The sequence below is a fragment of the Balaenoptera ricei genome, chromosome 2, assembly GCF_028023285.1.
Source record: "Balaenoptera ricei isolate mBalRic1 chromosome 2, mBalRic1.hap2, whole genome shotgun sequence".
Taxonomy (NCBI): Eukaryota; Metazoa; Chordata; class Mammalia; order Artiodactyla; family Balaenopteridae; genus Balaenoptera; species Balaenoptera ricei.
In genome coordinates, this window is record NC_082640.1 from 8,134,004 (window position 1) to 8,160,305 (window position 26,302).

A 26,302-nucleotide genomic window follows, 5' to 3' on the forward strand; every position below is an offset into this window, starting at 1 on the left:
GGGACAGACTGCCACAGCCTCCCTTTGTGGTTGAGTCTCTGCTGTCCTTGGGGGTGTGCTGATCAGTCACTTGCCATTTTGTGTTTACGTATTTTAACAAGTAGAGGCTGTATTAGCTGAATATCATGGATGCTAGTAGATAGGTTAAAATTACTAGGCCTCCAACTTGCTACTGGTGGCCCCTTGTCCCAGCAGCATTAGGAAGATAATAAAGCAGGTTGGATTTATTTATTTTGCTATCACTGTCATCAAACATTTACTGCATTACCAGAACTAGATCATTATCTTAGGGAGAAAGATGAGCCACTTACAAGGCTGTAGAGAGTCTTTTCCACGAGACACCGTTGGATTCAGCTGCTTTGTTCTGCCCGCCGTATTGTGAAATCCTGGAGAACAAAGGAACATCTTGGGTACCTCGGTGTTGCCAGCACTGAACACTGTGCTAGGCGTGTAGATAGTTTGTGAATGAATAAACAAGCTTATTCTTTTTCGGTTTTTTTTTTTTTTTTTTGGTTAACCATTTTATTTCACTAAGATGATAAACACAGGAAAAGATAATTTAGGAGAGAAGAAGTGGATTCGTTTGGGGATGTGTTGAGATTGACATGTGTCTATGTGTAATCTTAACTGCTAATCTTGTCCAGACTATTATTTCTTACCCTTAATCTTACTATACCTTCACCACATCAGTTTCCTCCAAATCTTTTCTTCATACAGAAGTCAGCCTGATGTTTATAAAAGCAATTCCAAATATATTCCTCTGCTTGATACTTGATAGCTTTTTTATTGAAGTATAGTTGATTTACAATGTTCTGTTAATTTTTGCTGTACAGCAAAGTGATTCAGTTACACATATATATACTTCCTTTTTTTTAAAATATTCTTTTCCATAATGGTTTACCATAGGGTACTGAATACAGTTCTCTGTGCTATACAGGAGGACCTTGTTGTTTATCCATTCTGTATATACTAGTTTGCATCTGCTAATCCCAAACTCCCAATCCATCCCTCCCCCAGCCCCCTTCCCCTTCCCCTTGTCAATCACAAGTCTGTTCTCTATGTCCATGAGTCTGTTTCTTAAACAAGCTTATTCTTGATTCCTTTAGCATCCAGAGCTAGTTGAAAACTCAGTGACCCATTTTCCATTCCCATTCAGTAAATACGTTGGTCACATTTTGGTCTCTTGGCTTACCTGCCGGGATGCTGAAGTGCTCTTTCTACCTAACAATAACTTCATATTGTGAAGAGCCTGCTTACACTTGCTAACTGGCCGGGTGAGTGCAGAACAACTCAGTTCAAAAATTTTGGTGTGCCCAGCCCCAAAATGCTCCCCAGGGCAAAAGGACTTGGGGCTTAAATAATCCCATAAGAGAAGGAAAAGAGGCAGGAATGAAATAGGTTCAGATAGGGTGAAAACAAAATTAGAGAACAGAGAAAGGAGGGCAGCAGAACACTCTTTCATATTCAGAGGTGGAGAAAATATATAAGCAGGCGGCAGCTAATGAGAAGAGAGATGATCAGGGTAGGCGAGGAAGCTGGGGCGGGGGACGGGGAGAGCTGGGGACCACATCTTGGAGGTGTTTCTATGCAGTGAGAGCAGGTTTTCCTGGGCTACGTGGCGTGAATTCTTATCATGCCTCCCTACTCATCTCCACTCAACTTCAATCACTTCACTCATATTAGGCAAACAACTTCTTAACGTCAAAATCAGTGTGTGCTGATGGCTCTGGAGGTGCAGGGGAAAATTCAAAGGGTGGGAGTTTCAGTGGGAGAGGAAGAAAGAGAGAAAGATGCCAAACCAACTCAAAGGTTCCGTTCAGTCAAACCCAACATCTTCTTGTCACTTGTCGTTGCTTCAAAACACACACGTTCCCAGGTAGAATTAAAAGCCCGGCTCAGATAGCCAGATGTGCTTGCAGATAGACTGCAAATCTGGTTTCAGAGTCACAATGCATCTTTCCATTGGGGATGGGGCATTAGTCCTATAGAGGAAGATGATTTTTAATGAATTCAGGGTCGAATTATACTCGTTCCATTCCAGTGGAAGAAAAACAAAACAGAAGTCGTGAGACCCTCCTTATAGGATTCACCTAAAGAAAATTCCTCCACGTGTGCTGGCTTTCAGGAGGTCAGAATAGCAAGACCCTTGGAGTCTTCACCTAATGAATAGCATGGCTCTCGTTGAGTTGGAATAATTGGCAAGTGCTGAATCAAGGTGGGAGTGACATCAGGGGGATGTCACCTGTAGGGAGGGGATAAGATAGGTGCATGCACGGGAACGTCACTGCAATTTGGCATTGCTTCATGGCAGTGCTCTTACACGTCTGCAAAATGCATAAAACTAATTATGAACACTTAAAGCCTATGGTTCCTAGAGATTAGTTAACAAGATGATAAGAAAACTTTGAGCAACCTGGCTAGAAAGGGCAGCGAAAGGACCAGGGCTGCCCTTGATGAAGATGGGAAGCCCATTTGGGGAGGACCCAGGGTATGTTGTCAATAGGTTGAGCGTTTAGAATTCATCTCTTGACCATGCACCTCTGAGCACTTGAAAAAGTGAATCAGAAAGCTGAATTCTCAGTTCAGTACTGCTCTTGTACTGAGCACTCGCTTTCTTATGTAAAATTTTTTTCTATGGAAATAGAATGGCAGGTTACCTGTGCAACCTGTAGTCCTAAAACAAAATAGTGCCTCAAAAACTCTTTGATTTCCCTCCTATGGAGTTGTCAAGGGCATTGTATTCTGAGCCTTGACATGATAGGGTTTGTGACCATGTGTTTCTAAACTTGGTCGAGTCCTCATCGTCAGTAATCCTTCTATTTTTTAAAATCTCCCTTGTCGACAGCCAGACAAGACAGGGGTAGTGAATATTTTTCCCCCATTGCCTTAGTCTCCATCACTCTCTCCACCTCATTTATCTTTCTATCTCTCTGATTGTCCTTCCATTCATCCATCCACCCACCCACCCATCTATGTATGCTTTCCAAGGCTCATTGAAATCAAAAAAGAGTTCAAGACATCTTGTAAAAGACATGCTTTATAGCAGAAAAGGAACAAAGAGAGAAATACAAAGGAAAAATGGTCACAGGAAACCGAAGACTGTTAGTCTTCATTTACCGGAAGTCTTGTAGAAATTATCAAAAGGTAAATTACCGCTGTGGCTCTAAATTTGCTAGTAGTCACAGCAAATAGAAGAAATCAGCCTGTCCCGAGACTCACAGGTCGTATCAGATGCTAAAGAGAAACAAGTCCTGCAAACCCCACCTCATCTTCCCCTCTCTCTGCCCATCACCATGTGCTCATAACAAACTATTCTCCCATCTGAATTTACCTTGTGTAGGACTAACTTTTAATACTAGAGGTGGAGAAAGAGGGAGGCCCTTTGTCCTCTAAATGATGGGCTTTTTTCAGAGGATACAAAATCACAAGATATGGGCAGTAAGTAAGCATGATTTAAAGCCGACTCCCATTCTCCAAGCAGGGAAGAAAGGTCCTAGCTGAGCAGGGGAGGGAAGGATTGTGCGCCCACCTCTCTGCATGGGATGCAGCACACAGGAGGGAGTGAATGTTTGGGATTGGATCCCCGGAAGAGCTGTGTCCTTACTCCTCCAGCAGGAGAAGGACCAGGACATCTGCCAGCTGGGCCTCGGCAGCCGCTGGATGGGGTCCTGCTGGCTCAGGCTGTCCCCCAGCCATGGCTACCACACCCTCCCTACCCTACCTCCCAAGGTCCTGTTGCCGGTTGAGATGGCCAAGCGTCTAGAGACCGTGCTGCCCGGGCAGGAGGGACCCACAAATGCTTTGAAAATATGTAGCCAAACGCCCGCCTCACTTTTACATTCTCCAACATTGCTTTAGCGCCTAAAATCAAACTCAGTTATTCACTCAATTTTCACATGCCATCTTTATAGTTAAAGCCTAGAGGCTTTTACAAAGTGCTCTTTGCTTGGCCCCAATAGCCATGTCCCAAAGACCCCTTAGCAAGGTACGATCCTTTCCTGCTAATTCGACATCTATCGATTCTGTCATAGGCTGGATTGGAATCACTTGTTCCTTCCACAGCCAAACTTTTGAACCAAATCTTTGAAAGTTTGGTCAGAATTCACTTACTCAGATTTCACTGAGATTTTCCCTCCTTCTTTTTGTTGATCTTGCTGATGAGGGCACAGCAAGATAAAATAGGACTAGCTGTTCGTAAATTAAATAATCGGGACGGCTGCCGTGTCTTTAGAATTCTAATGGTACAAGAAAATACAGTTGCTGTCAAGGACCTACTGTAGAGCACAGGGAACTATATTCAATATCTTGTTATAACCTATAATGGATAAGAATCTGAAAAAGAATATTATATATATATATATATTTTATATATATATATATTTTATATATATATATTTTATATATATATATATATATATATATATATATATATATAAAACTGAATCACTTTGCTGTACACCTAAAACACAGTAAATCAACTATACTTCAATTTAAAAAAAGAGGAAAAAGAAAATAGTTGTTGAATCTATTGAAAACCATGATAGGGGCTCAACCCCTGTTCAGCAGGTCACAGTGAGGCCAGACCACACCTATGTCAGAATAAGACTCGTTTCCCTCCACCCATGATGTGACCCACAGAGGCAGGACTGGGCTGGTGACATGTCTCTGGTGGTTTCCCGTGACGGCCGTGGTGTGTCCTGGTCCTGCCGTGTGCAGAGAAAACTCCAACATCAAATGGAGGGTTTTAAAAGAGAGGAAGGGGGGATGGTGGAAAATACTCAAGACCCAGCTGTCCTACTCAACTCGGGCTGTTATAACACATTATCATAGACCCAGTGGCTTCTACAACAAACATTTATTTCTCACAGTTCTGGAGGCTGGGAGGTCCAAGATCGAGGTGCGGGCAGGTTCAGTCCCCTTCCTGGTTTGCACATGGTTGCTTTCTTACTATGTCCCCACGTGGCCTTTCCTTGGTGTGTGCATGCAGGGAAAAAGAGAGAGACAGAGATATTTTGTGTCTCCTCCTCTTTTTCTAAGGATGTTATTCCCATCATGGGGACCCCTCATGACCTAATCTAACCCTAACCATTTCCCAGAGGCACCATCTCCAAATCCCATCACATTGGGGATGAAGACTTCAACACAGGAATTTGAGGAGGACGCAGACATTCATCAGTCCATAGCACCAGCTGTCCCTGTCTTCATCCTCCTCCCTCGTTCCGTGACAAGAGCCTCACAAACTCCCAGGTGCCTGTGGGGTAGCTCGTAGGAAACAGGTTCAGTGTGGCTGGCGACAGTCAAAGACATTAGGATGTGAAAGCTTCCTGCCGTCTGCTGCTGCGAACCCTTGACCGCCTCCCCATCCTCAGCACACATGCTCTCCTCTCCTCTTCCTTCAATATTTCTCCGTCTGGTTGGTTGGCAACTTAGAAAGGCAAGCGGGACTCCCTGGGAACTCCCACCTGACTATGTATGTGTACGTCTTCTGCCCCGTTGGTCAGGGATAAGACATTGGAGAGTGCCTGTGTGACTGCAGGTCAGAGGGTGACTGCCAGCAGAGCAGGGGGCTTGGGGTGCGAGTACAGAGGTGGGGTGTTTTGATCAAGAGTGAAGAGGTCATTGTAGTGGTCACAGCAACAGGACAGAGGTCCATGATTTCAACAGCCCAGCTCCCAGCCCTGACAGCGTGGTGCAGCCCTTGCAGGAAAGGAAGAACGGGGCTTCCTGGGTCAGCAACGTGCAGAAAATGATCCCATCCGTCTAGGGGCACTGTGTCTTGTGTGTCTGTCTCTCCTGAGCCAAGATCTTAAAATGTATTTTCGTCTATGCCCAAATTTCTTGTAATGGCCTGGCAAGTGGGTCAGAAGCTTCAGATGAAAGCCTCAGACGTTTGATACAGGAGCCGGAGAGCCACACAGCTGAGCCACAGACACTTAACTAAGTCACTCTGTCTGTTTTGTTCGTGGGTTGGATCTTTGTCTTTTCCAACAGTCTCCAGGACAGTCACACTTAACTGGATTTCACCATCAAGGCTGAGTATTGAAGCAGGGCGTCACAGGACAGACACCAGATAGAAGAGACAGCAGGGTGGCAGGAGAGCAGTAACTCGGATGAACTAACTAAGCATCCAGAAGCTTCCCTTTCCTTCTCCCGCCTCCCGCCTCCCGCCTCCCGTCCACTGTGCGGTTCCACATCACCTTACCCTCCCCTCTCTCTGGTGGTTTTGCCAGTCCTGGTGTTTCGTGTGTGGCGTAATTAGAGAAGAGATGTGTGAACTCTGCAATTCATTGTTTCCTTTGTTCTAGCAAAAGTATAATTCGGGGATTTGTGTGGTTCAACTCCATACTACAAACGCTGCAGTTCGGTGCTTGTGGTGTAACAGACCAGTTATAGGGGAGCCGCGAAGAAGGTACGCGAGAATTTAACACTGTCTGGTGCAGCTAACCTTTTCCGAAAGAACAACAGACCTGTACCTCTCCAGGTGACAGACATACAAACCAAAGATGCTAGGTTCCACCTGGGCACGTTAACCTCAGACCGAAGCTTGAGCTCCAATCTGGGATCTAGCTGGGATGTCCTGCTGGACAGTTTAGGAGATGCAGGGGCTTAATCTCAAGCTAAATAGATTTCGAAGCCTCCTGGGAGCCTGGTGTTAGGAGTTTTGAGATAAGTATATAAAGCTTTATTTCCTATGTCGAGTCAATGTACACCTGTCTACAGATGGATGTGTGCAGGTATGTTGCAATGCTAATGCCTCAGTTGTGTAGTTTATATACAGATGTTTAGGTGTGTGATCATCACATTGTTTTTCAAACATGAATGAGAAACTACAGTATGAGTCCTGTGTTAGGTGTCACTTAACAATGTTATCAAACATTTGCAATAAACCCTAAGGAGAAAAAGTAAGAGCATTGACAGTGGCAAGTGAAACAGACAAAGGTTTCCAGTTTGGTGGAGGACAAAGGTCTCTGAATATAGTAAAGACAAGAATGGGAGACATGTGGGCATATGGGGGGGAGAAAGAAGTGTCATGACAGCAAAAGGAGGCGTACTCCCTCCATCTGTGACTGTCGCGTGGGGCTCAGGGGAAAGGAAATCTTGGGTGGGGAGGAAGCATGGTGGGTCCACAAGGCAAGGAGACAGCCTGAATCCAATGGTAGGACCACAGCCCATGGAGGCTGGCAAGGAGGACAACCCCGGGGAACCAGGAGAACAGAGAGGGCATGCTGCAACATGGAAGGAGCTGGAAGGATCATCTACCCAAAGCTTCAGCTAGGTGCCCGCAAGGTGGAAAATGTGGCAGCGTGTGGGCAAAGAGGATTGACAACCTCAAAGGTCAACCACTGACTTCTTGTTGCTTCATGTTGATTAAAACTGTTAACATCACCCAACAGTAAGACTTCCTGTCTCGTATGTCAGATATTTCCCAACAACCCTGAAAGATGAGGGAGAAGGAACAGGTCAGCTCAGCAGTAGTACACAGGACGAATTACCTAGGGCAATGCATTCGTGGCCCCACTGGCAGGTGGCTGAGAAGGGCCCCTTCCTCCCAGGTTGGTGGTCTGCGGGTGGGTGCCTCCGTTTCCAGGGGCTGGCCTTCTGCCCAGCAGATGGGCTGCCTGGGAACTCTCTTTCCTAGCGGGGAGCTACCTAAAGTCAGCGCTAATTCCACCGTGGTATTGACCTTCTCTGCAACCCCGAGCTGGTTTTTAAATTGCTGATTCCAAATTGCTTCTACCGTTCACATATATCTAGGAGTAGTAATGGTATTGTTATAAATTATGGGTGATATTTAATCAGTAAGCAGCCCTGAGACTCTTAGAGGAACTGGTTTTGTTTGGTCTTTTCCTGATTTAAGTCAAATGATCAAAGGGAAAAATGTCTCTGTGCTTTGGTCCCTTGAATTATTAGCTAGATAGACTGTAATAAGATGCTTCACTCCCATTCACAGTGGTGGAAAAGAGAGAAAGATTAAAGGCAGTTGGGGTGAGGCTGCTATCAGTGGAAAGGTCCATGCATATGAGGAAAAGCATGGGTTTGAAGAGGAGGTAGGGGCAGGAAACATGTTATTTGGGTGATAACGCCTGTACTGTTGATATACAAACTTGCAAAGGAAGCTTATTTTCTCAGCTAGAAAACAAGCAGCGTACCTTCCATTCACGTACCCAGCACTTTTGGTGATGATGAAGACAATGATGGTGATGGTGATAGATGACGGTGATAATGATGGTGATGATAATGGTGATGGTGATGATGGTAGCAATTGATATGCATATACAGGCAGACCTCATTTTATTGTGCTTCGCTTTATTGCATTTTTTTTTTTTTTTACAAATCAAAGGTTTGAGGCAACCCTGCATCGAGCAAGTCTATCGGCACCATTTTTCTAAGAGCATTTGCTCACTTTGTGTCTCTGTGTTACATCTTGGTAATTCTCGCAATATTTCAAACTTTTTCATTATTATTATATCTGTTGATCTGTGATCTTTGATGTCACTACTACAACTCACTGAAGGCTCAGATGATGGTTAACATTTTTGAGCAAGAAAGGGTTTTGTTTTGTTTTGTTTTTTTAAACTTTGGATTTATTTATTTATTTATTTATTTATTTATTTGTGACTGTGTTGAGTCTTCGCCTCTGTGCGAGGGCCTTCCCTAGTTGCGGCAAGTGGGGGCCACTCTTCATCGCTGTGCACGGGCCTCTCACTGTCATGGCCTCTCTTGTTGCGGAGCACAGGCTCCAGACGCGCAGGCTCAATAGTCGTGGCTCACGGGCCTAGTTGCTCCGCAGCATGTGGGATCTTCCCAGACCAGGGCTCGAACCCGTGTCCCCTGCATTGGCAGGCAGATTCTCAACCACTGTGCCACCAGGGAAGCCCAAGAAAGGGTTTTTTAACTAAGGTACGTACATTGCTTCTTTAGACATGATGCTATTGCACAGTAGAGTGTAGACGTAACTTTTTCATGCACTGGGAAGCCAAAAAGTTGTGTGACTCGCTTTATTCCAGTATTCATTTTATTGCAGTGATCTGGAACCAAACCCGCAATATCTGAGTCGGCATGCCTGTAGTGCTTTACAATCTACAAAGTTATCACAGGCTTTTTCTCATCACACAACTAGGACACCCATCTGCGTAATGTATGGGACACTGAGTCAGGAGGCAGAAAACCTTAGACCCTAGATTTGCTCAGCTACCATATTCAAAGCCAGGTACCAACCAGCACATTTATTTTATTTTTACAGGGAAAACGTACCAAAATTTGCATGAGATTTGAGTGCCAAGGATTCTTGGAATATAATGATTGTGCAAATGGTGTTTGCCCTCAATAATGTCACAATCGAGTTAGAGGGAAGAATCACATGTGCCTATCACTCTTGAAGAAGCAAAAGATAAGAAGTGATAGGAAAAGTGGTCCAGCATTTAAAAGTGAGCTCAGAGGAAGTGAGGTGGCTGGGGGTCATTGAAGAAGGCTTTCTGGAGATGGAATTTGAATTGGTGTTTGGAGGATGGGTTGGATTTCAATAAGAGGTGGGCCAAAGTTATTTTGGGGAGAGAAAATGTCTTGAGCAATGACATAGAAGAGATAAATGTGAACACGTCGAGGGAGTAATGAGTGATCCACTTGGGATATAGCAGAGGACACAGGAAAGAGGGTTCTGAGTTAGAAGACTGAAAAGGTAGGTAACTGGTCCAATTGTGAAGGGTCTTAGAGGCAGAGACGGATACTGTCATCATCTCATTACACAGGTGAGAAAATTGAGGCACAGAGAGGACATGGTCAGAGAGCCAGGGCATGGATCTTGGTGGTCTCGCTCCAGAAGCCATCCTCTTAGATAGTACATGACAGGGCTTCTAGTCTGGATACTCTAAAACCCTCTACGTCTTCAGCTTCCCCGGAGTGTGGTGAGGCCTCCCCTCTACCTCACAGGGCAGTGGAATCAGCGTCACTTATTTTGCTTTGGGTTGCAAGCAACAGACCCCAACTCAAACCAATCAAAGGAAAATGGATGACCTCACAGAACACAAGTCCCGAGGTCAGGCAAGAGCCATCGCTGGTCAATGCAGCGGCTGAACAGGGACATCCAGAACATGCTGGTCCCCGCCCCTCCGGCTCCAGCCTCTGGGTCTGCTTCCACCGATGGCTGAGCTCTCTCCACCCCCTGCCTACTTACCTCCCGAGTCTCAGCTCAAGTGCCGCCTCTCCAGGGCAGGCTTTCTGACTCCCTCACGCCGTCCCTTCACTTCCAGGGCTCCGGCAGTGCACGTGGGTCTCCTCCTCGCAGCAGGGCTGCACTTTCTCTCGTTATGTGACCCTGTCATTAGTGTCAGCCCTTCCTGTTAGACTCCAAGCTCAGTGAGGGAAGGAACGCTGTGCATTTTTTGTTCACTCTCGGGTTCCTAGTGCCTGCCACTCAAATACTTGTCAAGTGAATAAATGATAGCTCTGCCTGGTACCTGGGGACCCAAGGACTACAATAAATATGTAATATGGCAAGTCACTAATTTTGATTTATTCTTCCATAATGGCTTTTCCCTGAGGCAAATTACTATTGCTTTCTTCCCCAAGAAGCACTTTCCTCTTTCTCCTTCCTATGAAACCCACTTTTGTTTAGATAGCCACACAATGCCCTGTTCCAGGAGGAGATTCTGATTATTCTGCCACCCTGGGGTGTTTCTCTGGCAACTGCTGTTGGCCCAGGAGTGACCCATGTCCTAAGCTGCCCAGACTGAAGGAAAGGACATATTTTTGGAGGTAAACGAGGCTGCCTGTTGGCTCAGCTGATGCTGGTGGTCATTTTGTGGCCAAGGTAGTGCCAGTGGAGTTGGAAAAAAGTGGAGAGAAATTTAGTAGGTAAAAGTGAACAGGACTTGGTGATATTTGGGGACATAAGGAGTGAGGGAGAAGGTGGTCTTAAAGACCCCTCATTTTCTGGCTTGGACCACTGGGTGATAGATAAGGGTTCCAATCACTGGCTTGGACCACTGGGTGGATGAATGGAGATTCCAATCACTGGGATAGAAAATACTGGATAAAAAAAGACTCATCCAGGCCAGATTTTCGTGCACTGCTCCATAATCGGTTCCATAAATTAAAGTAAGTCCTAATTCATCTCCTCTTGTTTGCTTCCGTTGTACCGTGTTCGGCCCCCTGTTCTATTTATTACAGTTCTCCTTGTACCAGACTTATTTACGAATGTTTGCATTTCTTCCTTGGACCAGCCTGAGAGCTTCGAGATAACAGGAGACATGCATTCCCTTGTGTGTGTGTGTGTGTGTGTGTGTGTGTGTGTGTGTGTGTGTATGAGACTGCATTCCCCACAGCAGATGATTGCTTTGTCCGCAGTCAGTGGTAGATAAATATTTGCTTGATTTAGCTGGGCTGTAGCTTTGTGAGGGTCAGACAGCCACGCTTTGGTGGAAGAGCTGCATTCTAACCTTGGAGCCGACAAAACGCCCACCTCATCATCTCCCCTCCCTCCTGACTGTGCCTTTAGTTGTTGCATGTTTGAAGAGTTCATCCTGCAAGCTTCTCCAAAGTGCACATGGACCTTTGCCAGCCTCGGGCTGTTGGCAGGGTGGCCGCGTTTTTGAATGTCCTCGAAGGAAGCTCGCCGCCCTTTTGTCTTTGGAAGGTAGAGGCACTGGCTCCTCCCTGTTCCTATGAATAAGTTTGCAATTATTTTGGCAGATCTAAAATATTTCAAAGGCAGTGGAGAAGCATCTGGGGGACATTACTTATAATTGCTTAATATTATTATCACATTTGCTTACAAGAAAAGAGAGGCAACCTGCCATCAATCAAGGGAGGGCATATTCATAGGCACGGATCACGGTGCTTGCTTTGGAATGTCATGGCAACCGTCCCACAGTCCGGACTTGATGACTTCCTGCTGCATTCTCGGTCGTAGCTGAGTTGCTTCATTAACTTTACTTTCTTTAACCTCATTTGTAAAAGGAAGCTGGAAAACGGCCCTACACGGGGCTTCAGGCTCCTCTGCTCTGAAAAACTGATGTTACAAAACAAGGTAGAATCTCTCCTTTCTATCCTTCTCCAAATACCGTCTATAATTGTACTCAGAGGCTCATGGGTCCTACTGTAGCCACCAAGGAAGGACTCACCCAGAGGTGAAAGGAAATTACACACTATCCAAACCTGTCTTTTTACAGGTGAGAAAAATGGAATCAGGAAAGGTGCACAGCTAGCAGTGGATAGAGTCCTGTTTGGTGATCAGGCACCCTTGGGTTCAAATCCCGGCTCCATCACTTACTACCTAGTTAGTTACTTACCTCTGCCAGAGCCTCATTTTTCTCCTCTGTGAAATGGGGGGTCATAACACCTGCCTGGGAGCACCTGTTGTGAGAATCCCAGATCAAGCAACCATCATGATACCTGGCACAGAGCAAGGGTTTGGTACCTGGGTACTGAAATTATTCTGTCTACAGTCACAAAAGGAGGTGGCGGGAAACCTGGAACTCAGATTCTCATGTCTCCTGAGTCTGGCCTGATTCGACCACACCACTCTGCTTGAGTCAGGAGGCCTTGGAGTCGGGGCGCTGACAGTATCTGCTCCATAAAGGGTTTCCCTCATTTCGAACCCAGAGACTAGTGCTGTCCAGTTGCAGGGGATCCCGGTGTGGGTGGGTAAGCTTTTGGTCGAACGTTTGCCCTAAGCCCCGCTCTCTAGAGCATTTTACAGAACCCTCTGCATTCTCCTAGGGGACGTGGGGAGAATACATGGCTGTACAGGGAGTTGCCAATAACATGGCCAGTCCCAGTCTGAAAGACTCGAGGGCTGCCTGCACGAAGAAGACGACCACTCCACTCGGATCCAAGCAAACCCAAGTGACCCCTGGGCACAGAGGTGACGACAACAAGCTACTCAAAGGAGTCACAACGATGGTGGATGTTTAAGCTTCAACATCAACTCCAAGACAGCACGGTGGCCTCCCTCCTAGGACTGGGGCTAAGCACATCAGAGGTCTTGAAGGTTCTGAGAGGTGAACGGCATTTCTAGGAGACAGAAGGCTTTTCCGTTGAAGAAAGGCTGTATGTGGAGTGTGATTAAGAAAACAGGCCCAGGGTCCCTTCACAGCCAGAAGGAAAGATGGGGGAGCCCGGCGGGGTGGCCCTAGACCTGGAGAGGAGCCTGACCCTTCCGGTTTCCTTATGCAGGGAGAGGACAGGGGCCCTCCAGTCCTGTGCGTTTTGCCTTTGTTTTCACAAAGTTATCCTTCCAGTTGGCAAGAGAAATGGAACTGGAGACAGTTGCTGGAAGGTTAGGCCGGAAACCCAAAGGTGCTGGCAAGAAGGAAAACTTCCGGAGCAGAGGTAGAATGGGGGGGCACGTGTGTGCTCGCAGGGGCACCCCGGTAACACGCGGGTGTGAAGCTGCCGGCTCTCAGCCAATGGGGAGCGTGACCGCAGAGCAGATCCAGCTGATTGCCCGCCTCGGCATGGCGGGGCCAATGAGAGCTTCAATCTGCCTGAAGTCAGGTTTGTGATTAATTTCAGCAGCAGCTACCTTTCGGGTCATGCAATGCTTTATGTTCACTTTCTCATTTAATCCTCACAACATCCCTATGAAGCAAGTACTTTGATTCCCCTTTGACAAATGGAGACAACAAGGCTTAGAGAGGTTAAGTAATTTGCCAGGGGACAGAGCTGGTAGGTAGATGAGCGAGATTAGAACCCAGCTTTCTCGCCCTCTGATGCACACAGTCGCGCGCTCTAATCGTGTAGCAGTAGAGCCATTCTGTGCCAGGCACACACTTTCCCTATGTTAACGTAATGCTGACATCCGCCTTGTAAGGTCAGTAGTATGGCTAACATCGTCTCCATTTAACTGATGGGGAAACTGAGGCACCAGGAGGCTGTGATTAGCTCCAGGTTGCACAGCTAGGGGATGGCAGGGCCGGGGGAAGAGCCAGCTGGAATGGGTCCCACATGCTCGCCGTTAGCTGTGAAGCTGGTGGCTCTCGATGTCTGTTCCCCGGAACCGCAGCACAGACATCACTCAGAACTTGTTGGAAATGCAGATTCTCAGGCCTCGAATACCCAGAATCAAGGCCCCCAGCGATATGGCCCTGCCCACTCACACCTGCAGCTGGTTTCTCTCCAGTTCACAGGTGATGGTAGCTTAAACGCTTGCTCCTCGAAGCGTGGTCTGTGAACAAGCCGTGTCCACATCAGCTGGGGGGAGGAGCTGGTTAGCACGGCAGGGCTCCACCCATTCTACGCAATCAGAAGCTGCGTTTTAACAAGATCCCCAGGTGATTTATACGCAAGGTAAAGTTGAGAGGCACTGACCTGTAACAGATGAGGTCACGCCCGCAAGACCACCCTCTGATCTGCTGCTTTGGAGACAAGGAAGAGAGGCGAGCTGGAGGGACAGCAGCCGGGAGACGCGGTCCTTGCCTAGGATACGTGTGTGCTGTTAATGCAGCAGTAGCTGCTGTAGCAGGTAAACGAAGTCTCCGTGAATTTACAATAAGCATTTCTCTCTTGTGTAGAATCTGATCAGAGGGGAGGGCTCTGCTCCCAGTAAGCTGGAAGTGAAGCCCACTACTTGCGCTAGAACTCCTTGGCTACCTCTAAGCGTAAGGGAAGGTGGAAAACGTGGTCAGGCTGGGCGCCCAGGAAGAAGCTGTAGTGAACAGCCTGCAGTCCCCACCCCCGTTCAAAGGGGACTTGCAGCTCTCAACTGTTCATTTATTCATTCAGTGAATGCGTAAATGCATGAATGGTGCCGAATAATGAATACGATTCATGTATGCACCCGTTCACTCATTTATTCACTCAACAAACATGTGTTAATGTCTGGTATATGGAGGGACCTAGAATAACAGGGGAATGGAACCGTTCCTCCTTGCCGAGAACTCAGCATCCAGAGGGGAAGATGAGCAGCCCAGTGACTAGAGACCACGGACATGAGTAAGCAGGAGTGCTCTGGGAACCCAGAGACTATGGGCACAGGCAGGGATATCAGGGAAGGCTTCCTGGTGGAAGTGACACTGAACTGAGTTTAGACATATGGAAAGATAAACAAGGCAAAGAGTGAAGCCTGAAGACTCAAGACTGCAGTGCAAGCAGCCTGTGTGGAGTCGTGGAGGAGCTCAAGTTTGGGAAACTGAGACATCGGTCGGCTGGATGATGGTTTCGGGGAAGGATGAGGGATGTAGGGGAAGACAATTCAGAAGGGCTGAGTGGCTTATCTCCTGGAAGGTGGGAAAAGGTGTACCTGCGGTCTGGCCCAGGCTGGCAGGAAAAGATGCCAAAGGTTCTGACCACACACTTGCATGTCACTCTCATGCCTAGTCAGCTGGAAAACACACACACACACACACACACACACACACACACACGAATGAGCTTCCTCCCTAAAATGCCCCTTTGTAACTCTGCAAGAATGGAGGTGCAAGCTGCTTTAAATTACCCCATATTTTATAGACCTGGCACAGCTGTCACCTGTCTCACCCTGGGGAACTCATTACTGAAGGAGGGACATGCAGATTTCACCTGTTCCCTTGGTCTTGGGTGGCCCTGGGTTTTCAGAACAGCCAGAAACCATATCTCCACCAAACTGTCAGCCCCAAGTATGTCCTTCAGCAGGTCTGTGGGACAGGATACAAAGCTCTGTCGGTCGTAATTAGGGAATGATTAATAACTTAATCAGAAGAAAGAGCAGCCCACAGGATGTTACCCCCTCTCATGTGTTGGGCTCTGGACCCCCATTAATCACGGGACGTGCCGAATGCAGAAGAGACAGGTTGATTTGAAGCTTAGCGTTGGGGTAACCTCACCATTGCTCCCTGATCTTCTTGTAAAATGCTGCCAGTATATCACAGCGAATGTCACCGTCATTCTGTCTCCCTCGATTCCCAGCCTCTATTACTGATGAGCTTCTTGGGCAGGGAAATGTCATTTCTGCACATCGAGGATGCTTGCTCCATCCCACCTCCTCCCACCGGGGGTCCTCAGAGCTGCTCCACAGCAAATGCACAGGCGAGGAAGTTCCCTGAGGTTCAGTTCCACCCCAGCGACCCCGAGCTCTGCTGTCGCCGTCATGCTGTCTCCCACAGAAGGCAGGTTCCTCCTCCCTGACCTTCTCTTCCTCTCCTAAGGATGCTCCTGAGAGATTCTTCTCTTGCAGCTCTTGGTTCATAGGAGCCTGTAGCCCCGGTGTCTGCAGGGGTGAGAATGTCATCCTCCATGTCTGTCACCCCTCTGAACTTGGGCACTCGCTGGTTTGCCCTGGCTGCCGGCAGGCGACAACCCCTGCATCCCTCAGCACTGCTCCTGGCCACCTTCCTGGGCTGCACACTCAGCTGGAAACCAATTCCTTCTCCAACAAAAGACTGCTGGGTCAACTGGGAATCTTTGTCCCTCACTGTAGAAACACATCTGGCTGATTATGAAGGAAGGAAATTGGTTAAAAGGGAGACCACTCAGGAGGTTACAGAATTTCCACGAGAGCCAGAGAATTGCTGGGATTCAGGGTTAGATGGCTGGGAGAGATGCCCCAAATCCCACCACCCAGTGGCTCCCTTGAGGACACCATCACCTCCACACCATGCCCAGATGCTGCAGCTCGCACCCCTGGACACCAGACACCCTCACTGGGATGGCTGCCGCCACTGCTGGCCTGAGGCCACACGCTCTCCCACGGCTGCTGCCATTGGAGATGCCTCTTGGTGCCCAGGACTCCTTGGCACCAGCCTCTGACTCCAGGTATAAGGCCAATGCATACGCCCAGGTCCCGTGGCCACACCCTACCTCCAGGGAGGCTGGGAGAACAAGTAAGCGCCAAACATTTTCAGCTTCCTTGGCAGGAAATTGTCTCCAGGCCACCAAGTCTCATCTGGTGGGCATGCGCCAAACAGGAAGGAGGTTCATTGTTGGCTGCTTCTGTGTCGTGCCTCTGTGGGATGAAGTGAGGGTTAAATACATCAACGCTGGGTGGCTCGTAATATTATTTATAACAGGTGGTTAACACTTTCAGACACTGATTTGTGGGTTCACTCTCCATCCTTCCTGCCACTTCCCCAGAGTCTTTGCTTGTAAACATCTGCTGTCTGTCTCCCCACCTAATAAGGGCTGGTCACCTGTGACACGCTGAGTCTTCAGGGGAAGAAGGCCATGGGAGTTTTGCTTCTGTTTGGCTAGTGATGGAGGCCGTTTCAATTAAATTTCTATCTGTCATGTCCCTACCTTTTCAGTTTGATGCCAAAAATGGACTCTGTCGCTCTCAAGATCTCCAATTGCTGTGTCTTTAACATTGGCCACGTAGACTACATTTAGGGCCAAGAATTTCAGGGATGCTTGTGAAAATTCAGATTCCAAGGCCCTGGCTCCAGAGATTATGGGGTCTTGGGTGTTGGATAAAACTGGCCCAGAGGTTTGAAGTTTACATTCTTTGGCAATTTCACAGTGTCTCTGGACATCACCATTTCCCAGGTGCTGTACTCACTGCTTGAATATTTAGGGCATCCAACCTCACCCCAGGCTCTAAACAGGCTCACACACCTGTAGCCAAGGAAATACATCGCAGCTGTCCTAGGCTTCCAGGTTATGCTGCATGTGCTTCCGTGAGTCGCCAGGATGCTCTGTGGGAGTGAGTCAAGGTCTCCGCTCCATCAGTAGATGCCCAGGCAATGCTATTCACATTGAGATGGGAGCCAGCTCCCTCCACCCTCCCTTTCCCAGGGACCCAGCCTATCTTGCTTGGAGTTAACTTCAGCAGACCATGTTGGCCTCGTGACGGAGCCTCCTTCCTTAGCCCCACTGGGTGAAAAAAAAGAGTGTTCATTGCCTCATGCCTTAGGGACACAGAGATCAGTGAAGTAGGCTGCTGAATTCTCAGAGTCTCAGAGACCCAAAGTCACTGTGACCCCCTTGGCAGTACAATAATTCCCCATCAGCTTCTAGAAAATAGGACTTCTGCTTCCTTAGAACTAGAGGGCAGTGGCTCCGATGATAAGGAGGCCAGCCAGCTGACTGTCACTTTCACAATGAATGAAGGTTCATCTTTATAGTTAGGGCTACCTCCTTAGCCTAGTAAGGGACTCTCATTCATTCATTCATTCATTTACTCATTCAGCAAATATGACTTGAGTGACTGCTACATGTGAGGCCCTGTTCAGGCCCTGCCTTGTGATGAACTCAGGCCCTCTCCTGGGTCAGTGGAAAGGAGCTGGTGTGAATCTGGGCCTTGCAAGAAGCAGACACCAGGTCAAGGTTACACATGCTAAGATTTTATTAGGGGAAATGCCTACATGAAAGGCAATGGGGAAGAGCTGGGAAAAGCTGGGTGAGCCCTCAGAAGGCAATGCAAGTCTGACCTGGAGTGAAGGGGAGAGGGAGCGCTATGATCTGAAGGTTTGTGTCCCCTCCAAATTCATAAGTTGAAATCCTTACCCCCAAAGACGATGGTACTAGGAGATGGGGCCTTTGGAGGTGCTTAAGTCATGAGGGTGAGGCCCTCCTGAATGGGGTTAGTGCCCTTGTAAGAAAGGCTCCAGGGAGATCCCTCACTACTTTCTGCCATGTGAAGACATAGCAAAATATCTGTGACCCGGAAAAGGGCCCTCAACCAACCATGCCAGCACCCTGATCTTGGACTTTCAGCCTCCAAAACTATGAGACATAAATTTCTGTTGTTTACAAGCCACCCAGTCTGCAGTGTTTCTTATAGCAGCCCAAACAGACTAAGACAGGTGGAGCAGTTTGGGTGAAAGCATCCCAAACCACTGTGCTTGTGCCACTGGGGAGTACTTGAGCCTAAACTGGCCGACAAATGAGTCCAGTGTCTCCCAGGAATGGGCCGCCTTAGCGTCTCTGCTGCACTTGGTTGTAGGCGGGGAGCAGCCCTTGGGTGGCGATGCCTCAGGGCCAACACAGAGATGGATTTCAATGCACAGCAGAGGGCTCTGGATCAGTTACGCTCTCTGCTCTAGGAGGTCTGCCAGACGCATTCCCCTGGTGGCCACAGAGCCATGCTTTTCACCAAAACCAGAAAGGAAGCGTGAGTGAATTTTGGCATGAAGTCAGAGCTATGGTAAGAGGAAGTTACATCCATCTTCCCGAGATGGCTTAGGCTTGCTTGGATGATAACCGTTTCCTGTCTTCTAAAAACAAGGAGTAATTTATGGCGGGTGACTATAAATTTTGCCAGGTGCTGGTCTGAGTTCACTCTCTTATTTATGGGGGAAGGGCGGACTGGGCAAATGTTATGAGATGGCCCTTGTTTGCTTCTTGTTTAAAAACTGCTGCAAATGGGGGTTTTGCATGGTAAGGAAGCTGAGTTCAAGGATTAGCCCCCCAGGGCTCCTTTCTGCTTCAAGATCCTGCAATCAGAAGCCCTCTTTCACCCCTTCTGCCACTTTGTACATCAGGGCTTCTTTATTTGCAATGTCAGGGCTCAGTAAATCCCAGGATGAGCAAGTATTGCAGTAATTCTCAATATCCTCTTTCAGCTGAGCTAGAAAACACAAGAGGCCTAACACTTAACTCTGTTCAACCCACCAGTTCCAACAGGTTCAATTTAATCGTAACAGAGGAAGAAACATGCAAAAACCACCCACCAGTGTGCATTCTTCACCTGAATCCGAGGTGAAAAAACAAGCTGTCATGGCAGCTTTTGGGTTTTCCTGACAGATGCTACACACGTTTCCAGAGTGAAACATGTTCCTGTTTTCCTGTGTCAGCTCTGGTTCCTAATAGGACAGAGCAATGAGGCAGGGCATGAAATTTTCATAACCAAGCCCTCCATTTACATGCAGGAAAGCTGAGATAGCCTGGGGAGAAAAACAACTATCGCACTGAGATCTGAAGTGTTTCTGAATATTGGTGCTGTTTTGCCCGGTACTTTGAAATTGATGAGCATGGATGACATTTACAAAATATTTCTTCAGTCTTTCACTCAAAGATATTTATTAAGTGTCTATTATGGGCAAGAGTTTTTTTTTTTTAGAGATACAGCCAGAGATGCTAATAGAGAAGGAGGTGGGGGTTCAGGGGAGTTAAATGGAGTTTTCCATCCATTTCTATGCATGAGGTAGAGGAGAGTATCATCATATAAGCAATACCTTAGTCTGTGGTAGAAAGACTGTAAGACTAGGAATTGTCTGTCTAACTAGGTGAAAGAGTAATTATCTATGATTTTTCTTATGTAATCTGTGATTCCATGAGAACTGTGGGATAAGCTACAATTAGCCCAACTACTGATGGGTTGGGACCTTTGCATATGTAATGATCAAGGAATAACCAGATATGCCTGGACCTCCATGCACTGGGCTATGCAGTGGCCGCTCACACACGTGGTTACTGTACACCTGCAATGTACCTGGTAAGAACTGAGGTGCTCTAAGTATAAACGACACACTGGATTTCCACAATGGGGCTGCTCTATAGTGTAAGCTCCTCGGGGACGAGTTCTCCTACTGTACCCTTAGAACACAGCCCAATTCCTGGAATGTACGAAGTGGTCTAAGATGTTTTCCAGGTAGGCGAGAGCATGAGTTCAGCACTGCAGCACTGTTGGTGGTGGGAAGGTGATTGTTTATTATCTCACTCGGCACCCACTCTTAGCAGCCCATTCGCTTTCCTTCCAGTTCTTTCGTACCTTCTGATCGGTCCATTTGGAACTTGCTCCGAGGCATCCAGATGGCCATCACAGGTCCGGAAGCACACCTACTTGTGCTAATCCTGGCAGCTTAAATGGGGGTTTTGCAAGCTCAGTTAACTACCAGTGGATCTGTGGGGTTCAGAAGCTCTCTGAAGGGGGCTTAACTGTCCATACTCAGATTTCCCTTCATGCTTTTTACCTCTTACATTTTCCCAAACATTTTAGTTGATCCAAAAGAAGTGTGTGGCCAACCTTTCTGTTATCTGATGGTTCTATGGCCACCATCCCTTCCTGGAACCATTCTTCTGACTGCTCTTTCATCGTCAGGTTTCCATTGGTCCTTTCTTTCTGCTCTTTGTGGGTCTGCCCCTCATAAACTACAGGCTATAAATGCTTGAGAACTAAGGAAGCAAGAATGGGCTTTTTTAGAATTGTGTCTACAAATAAGAATAAATCTGTTTCAAGTGAGGGCTTGAAGAGCCATCCTGTAAATGACATTGACTTTGGAACATAGACTTGCGCTATTTCTGTTGGCTGTTCTGAGGACTTCTGCTCATCACTGGTCCTGGGCAACATTTCAGGTGAGGGGTGTTATTAGGGAAGTAAGCTCTGAAAAATGAAGTTAGGTTGTATCTAGGGTGATGCGGTGTTTGGAAAGTTAGAAGCCAGTGGAGTGAGGTTAAGACAGTGTTTGGCCGAAGCATTCAGATCTACCCAACCACACTTCCAGATGAGTATTTCTAAGAAAACATATGCACAGAGAACCAAGAACGGTGAAGGTATATCTCCCTGCTAGCTGGGCTGTGGTCTCCTGCACCACGGTGGAGCTCCAATAATCTGCGTGAAATGCCCTCAGAGGACTGTCTTACTCAAGCCAGGCTACTGTGAGCGGAGAAGAACCAAAGCAGCCTTTTTTTTTTTTTTTTCCAATTGAAGTATAGTTAACTTACAATGTTGTGTTAGTTTCAGGTGAACAGCAAAGTGATTCAGTTGTATATATGTATGTATTCTTTTTCAGTTTCTTTTCCATTATAGGTTATTACAAGATATTGAGTATAGTTCCCTGTGCTATGCAGTAGGTCCTTGTTTCTTATCTATTTTATATATAGTAGTGTGTATCTGTTAATCCCAAGCTCCTAATTTATCCCTCCCCCCACTTTCACCTATGGTAACCATAAGTTTTTTCTCCATGTCTGTGAGTCTATTTCTGTTTCGTAAATAAGTTCATCTGTGTCATAGTTTAGATTCCACATATAAGCGATATCATATGATATTTGTCTTTGTCTGACTTACTTCACTTAGTATGATAATCTCTAGGTCCATCCTTTTTGTTGCAAATGGCATTATTTCATTCTTTTTTGATGGCTGAGTAGTATTCCATTGTATGTATGTACCACATCTTCTTTATCCATTCATCTGTTGATGGACACTTATGTTGCAAAGCCGTCTTAAATGATGCTCTCAGAGCCCAACCTGCATCTCAGAAGGTAGGACCCAGTGGGTGGCAGACCAGAGCTTGCTCACAGAGAGGAGAACCCAAGGAAAAGAGTGAGGGAGAATGGGGAACAGATCTCCCCAAGTCTGGGAGAGCTTGTCCAAGCCACCCTCCCTAAATCTTTTTGGAGCACAGAGAAGGCAAGGGGCAGGGGTGACCTTTCAGAGAAGCCTCGGGGGTGGAGGGGGAGACTGAATTCCAAAGCAAGCCATACCCAAGCGTGTTAAGCCTTTGGAAGAGCCAGCCACTGAGACGTAGCCCAGCCCGTGCACTGGAGTCTGACCAGCCCACATCAGCTCTCAGCGTCCTTGGAGACAGGATGGGTTGGGGTAGTGTGAGGCGTAGAAGAACAGACCTTCGTGACCCTTGACCCTGGAGGTCAAGAGGTCTGACTTCCAGACTATCCAAGTAGGAAACGTAGTGTTTGCTCCATAATAGAAACCTGAAGAAGAAGAAAAACATACGCATACATATATACACATATATGTACATTTCTAATTAGAGCTTCATGAATTAGTCTTTGATTCGGATAATTGAAGAGACGAACAACAAATGATTTCTGAAAATGGGTTTGTTATTTATAGTTGCCTTTTTTTTCAGAGGAACATTTTATCCAGTAACGGTGATGACAAATGAAATGAAAATCCAGGTACCTCACAGCATTCTTTGAGCTGGTTTTCCCTTAAAGAATGCAGAGCATAGAGTCACTAAAAAAGATTCTTAGGATGCGTCTATACTAGACACACCAGCTCCTGTCCCCTACCCGCACCAAGTCATTCAAGCTGGCCTCTTGTGTGTACTTCCCAATTAGCACACACTTAAACAGCCACTATTTAATAGCCCCTTTGTATGTCTCCTTAATTATAATAATTATACCCATTGAGTGAGGATGGAGGTGGACGTATAGAATGGCATGTCCTTTTGAATTTGGGAGAAATAAAGTTTAATCATTACCTTCCCATAATCCTGACCTAAAGCGTGCAGATGGGGAGGTCCCAGGGGAGCTATTGTGAGCTCTTCAGAGCCGTTTCATTCTTTTGAAATCAATTGAGAGAAAATGCAGACCTGGCCACATCCAGACCCTGGCAAAGCATTCCTCACAGCTCTGTCTTCCTCTCTCTTCTCTGCACTGATCCATCGCACATACCTGCCAGATTAATCCTCCTAAAATGCCACATTAATGACGGTACTCCTGCTCGCCTCCTAACTACACAGAGCGTCACAGTCAAAACCACAAGCCGCTGCTGCAGGGCTCACGTTCTCATATCTGATCTTCCCCTTCAGGTACCTCCAGGCCGGTCCCCTTCCTTCTGGCAAACCACTCTGCTTAACGTGTCAGATAGTGCGTGGACTTTCCCAGCACGAAGCATTTGTTCACACTATTCCCCAGGCTGTACGTTTCTTTGCCGTTTCAAATGCTACCTTCCTTCCTGCATTCATCACTGAGCACCTACAGTGTGTGAAGAACTGTGTGTGAAACACCCTCCTTCCCCAGAGCACACAGCACTTAATTTTCTGTCATTAATTTGTCAATTAGTCATAGAATCCTGTGACAATCTATTATGCTATTACAGTCCACTGTATTAGTCTCTTCTGGCTGCTATAACGGAAGACCATAGGCTGTAGGCTTGTGAACAACAGACATTCATTTCTCACAGTTCTGCAGGCTGGAAGTCCAAGATCAAGGTGCTGGCAGATTTGGTGTCTGGTGAGGACCTGCTTCCTGGTTCATAGACAGCCGTCTTCTTGCTGTGTCCTCACGTGGTGAGAGGGGCAAGGGAGCTCTCTGGGGTCTCTTTTATAAGGGCACTAACCCCATTCAAGAGGGCTCCCCCTCTGCAAGCTAATCACCTCCCAGAAGCCCTACTTGGGAGTGAGGATTTAGTGTATGATTTTAGGGGGGAAGCAAACATTCAGACTATAGCATATACTGTTCATTTTTCACATGTGTTTATCTCATCTCTCAAGGAGATTTCAGGTTTTGCAGTACAAGGATCATGCCTTATTCTTTTCAGTACCTGACATAATGCTTTGCCTGAGCTAGGTATGCCCGATACATGTTTCTTCTATGGATGAACCAATTAATGAATGGATTGATTTTATTAAAATTCAGTCTTAATGATGTCTGTACTCTGATCTTTCCCACAGTAGTGATCTTTTCCCAACCGTAGCATTTCAAGCTTAGAAATCCCTCCAGGCAAGAGACAGCAGTGCTGCCTGAGCAACCCTTTCTTGAAGGGAGGGCTGTGGAGGGGAGAGTAGTCCCTGAACTTGACACATGTGCACTTTACAACCATCCAGCAAAACCATGAGCCTGATCGCAGCTTCCGGTGTTAACCCAGCATTCTTGATGGATCCAAGCCTCAGGGAAACCCAAGGCATAGAGCCCTGTGGTTTTACAAAGCAGAAGTAAATAAGAGTTCAAACATGGCCTCTGCACTTGAAGGACGTTACACTGAGTGAAATAAGCCCGTCACAAAAGGACAATTACTGTATATTCCACTTCTGTGAGGTACCTGGAATAGTCAAATGCATAGAGACAGAAAGCAGAGTAGTGGTTGCCAGGGGCTGAGGGAGGGGCGTGGGGAGTTGTTTAGTGGCTACAGAGTTTCCGTTTTGCAAGATGACAAGCCTTCTGGAGATGATTTGCACAGCAATGTGAATGGACTTCCCACCACTGAACTGTACGTTTTTAAATGGTTAAGATGGCAAATTTTATGTTGGGTGTATTTTATCACAGTTTTTTAAAATTTAAATGACCATTAAAAAGAAAATGATAACTGCTCATGAGAGAATTCTCACAAGTGTGTTTGGCAGATTAAAATCATTTCAACAATGGCAAAAAAATTCTTATTGATTTTCAGCATAACAAAAGGATTCACAGCTGTTTCTCAAAATAAGGGAGGAGTCTGACTGAGGGTAGTTCAGGTGGCTAGATGGACCCTTCCCTGGAAGGTCTTCCAATCTTGTCTTTTTTAAAAAATAGATACACGTCTCAGTTATCTAGAATGTGTGTTTCTGCATCATCTTCTTGAATCATAAAGAAGAAGAAAGCCTTACAGATCACTTTACAATTTATAAAACTGCTCATATTCCTGTTTTCAAAGACGAGAATGGCACAGATGTCTTCAGCACCCCATTTCCATGTTTGATCATGAGCGAGAGGGTGTTTTCTTTCTTTCGAATGAATTCTTTCCATTCTTTTTACAAACCAATGTCTTTTTATTTGGTCTTCTAAATTAAACTGAAAGATCTCAGCAGCCTTTTCATGCAATCCCTCTTACACTTACATAGTTGAAAGCAGTGTTTGTGTGTGCATAACTTTTTTTTTTAACCATATCTACTTTTGATAAGATTTTCAGTACTTCGGGGGTGAAACATTTAGGAATAGAGGAGAGACCATTTGTAGCAGGTAGAAATAGTGAAGACTTTTAGGCACCTACATGGAGCAGTTCATGCCCATTGTTGACGAATTTTGCTACAAGTTTTTCCGGCAGCTTAGACACAAAGGGAAACACATCCAATTATGTGTTTTGTTTTCTACCAGTAGAATATGTTCAAAATTAAGTGGACTTGAATACAGTAATGGGACACCTCCTTTTACTTTCTTTAGAAGAAGTATATATAATTCTGTTTACTTTTCCTTATAACACTAATTTTCCATTTGTTGGTCAAGTTCTCTCTTTGTAGTTCTTTCCATTTCTCTGTAACTTCCATAACACAGTGAACCAAACTGGACCTTATGCTCTACTGGAGAGCTGACTGGATGAGAATAAATGAATGAGTCTTTCTCAGCCTGTGCAGGGTATAATATCGCACTCATTGCTACAGCCTCCAAGGCTTTTTCTGAGATGCTTTGAGCCAGCATTTTCCCAGCACATGTGTCGATCATGAATGCCTACTATTCTGGAGGCTGTGAAACTTGAAGTATCTTGCACTTGGTGGGAATGTAAATTGGTGCAGCCACTATGGAAAACAGTATGGAGATTCCTCCAAAAGTTAAAAATAGAACTACCATACAATCCAGCAATCCCACTCCTGGGTATATATCCTAAGAAGATGAAATCACTATCTCGAATAGATATCTGCACTCCCATTTTCATTGCAGCATTAATCACAGTAGCCACGACATGAAACAACCTAAGTGTCCATCAACGGTTGGATGGATGGATAATTATATA

The 26,302-nt window shown here is 46.4% G+C and overlaps 1 protein-coding gene across 1 annotated transcript in view; it reads left to right on the top strand.

Annotated features, from left to right (window-relative positions):
* The window catches only part of FRMD4A (FERM domain containing 4A), a 491,624-nt gene that overhangs the window by 25,357 nt on the left and 439,965 nt on the right, over positions 1–26,302 (top strand). The window lies entirely within an intron of this gene.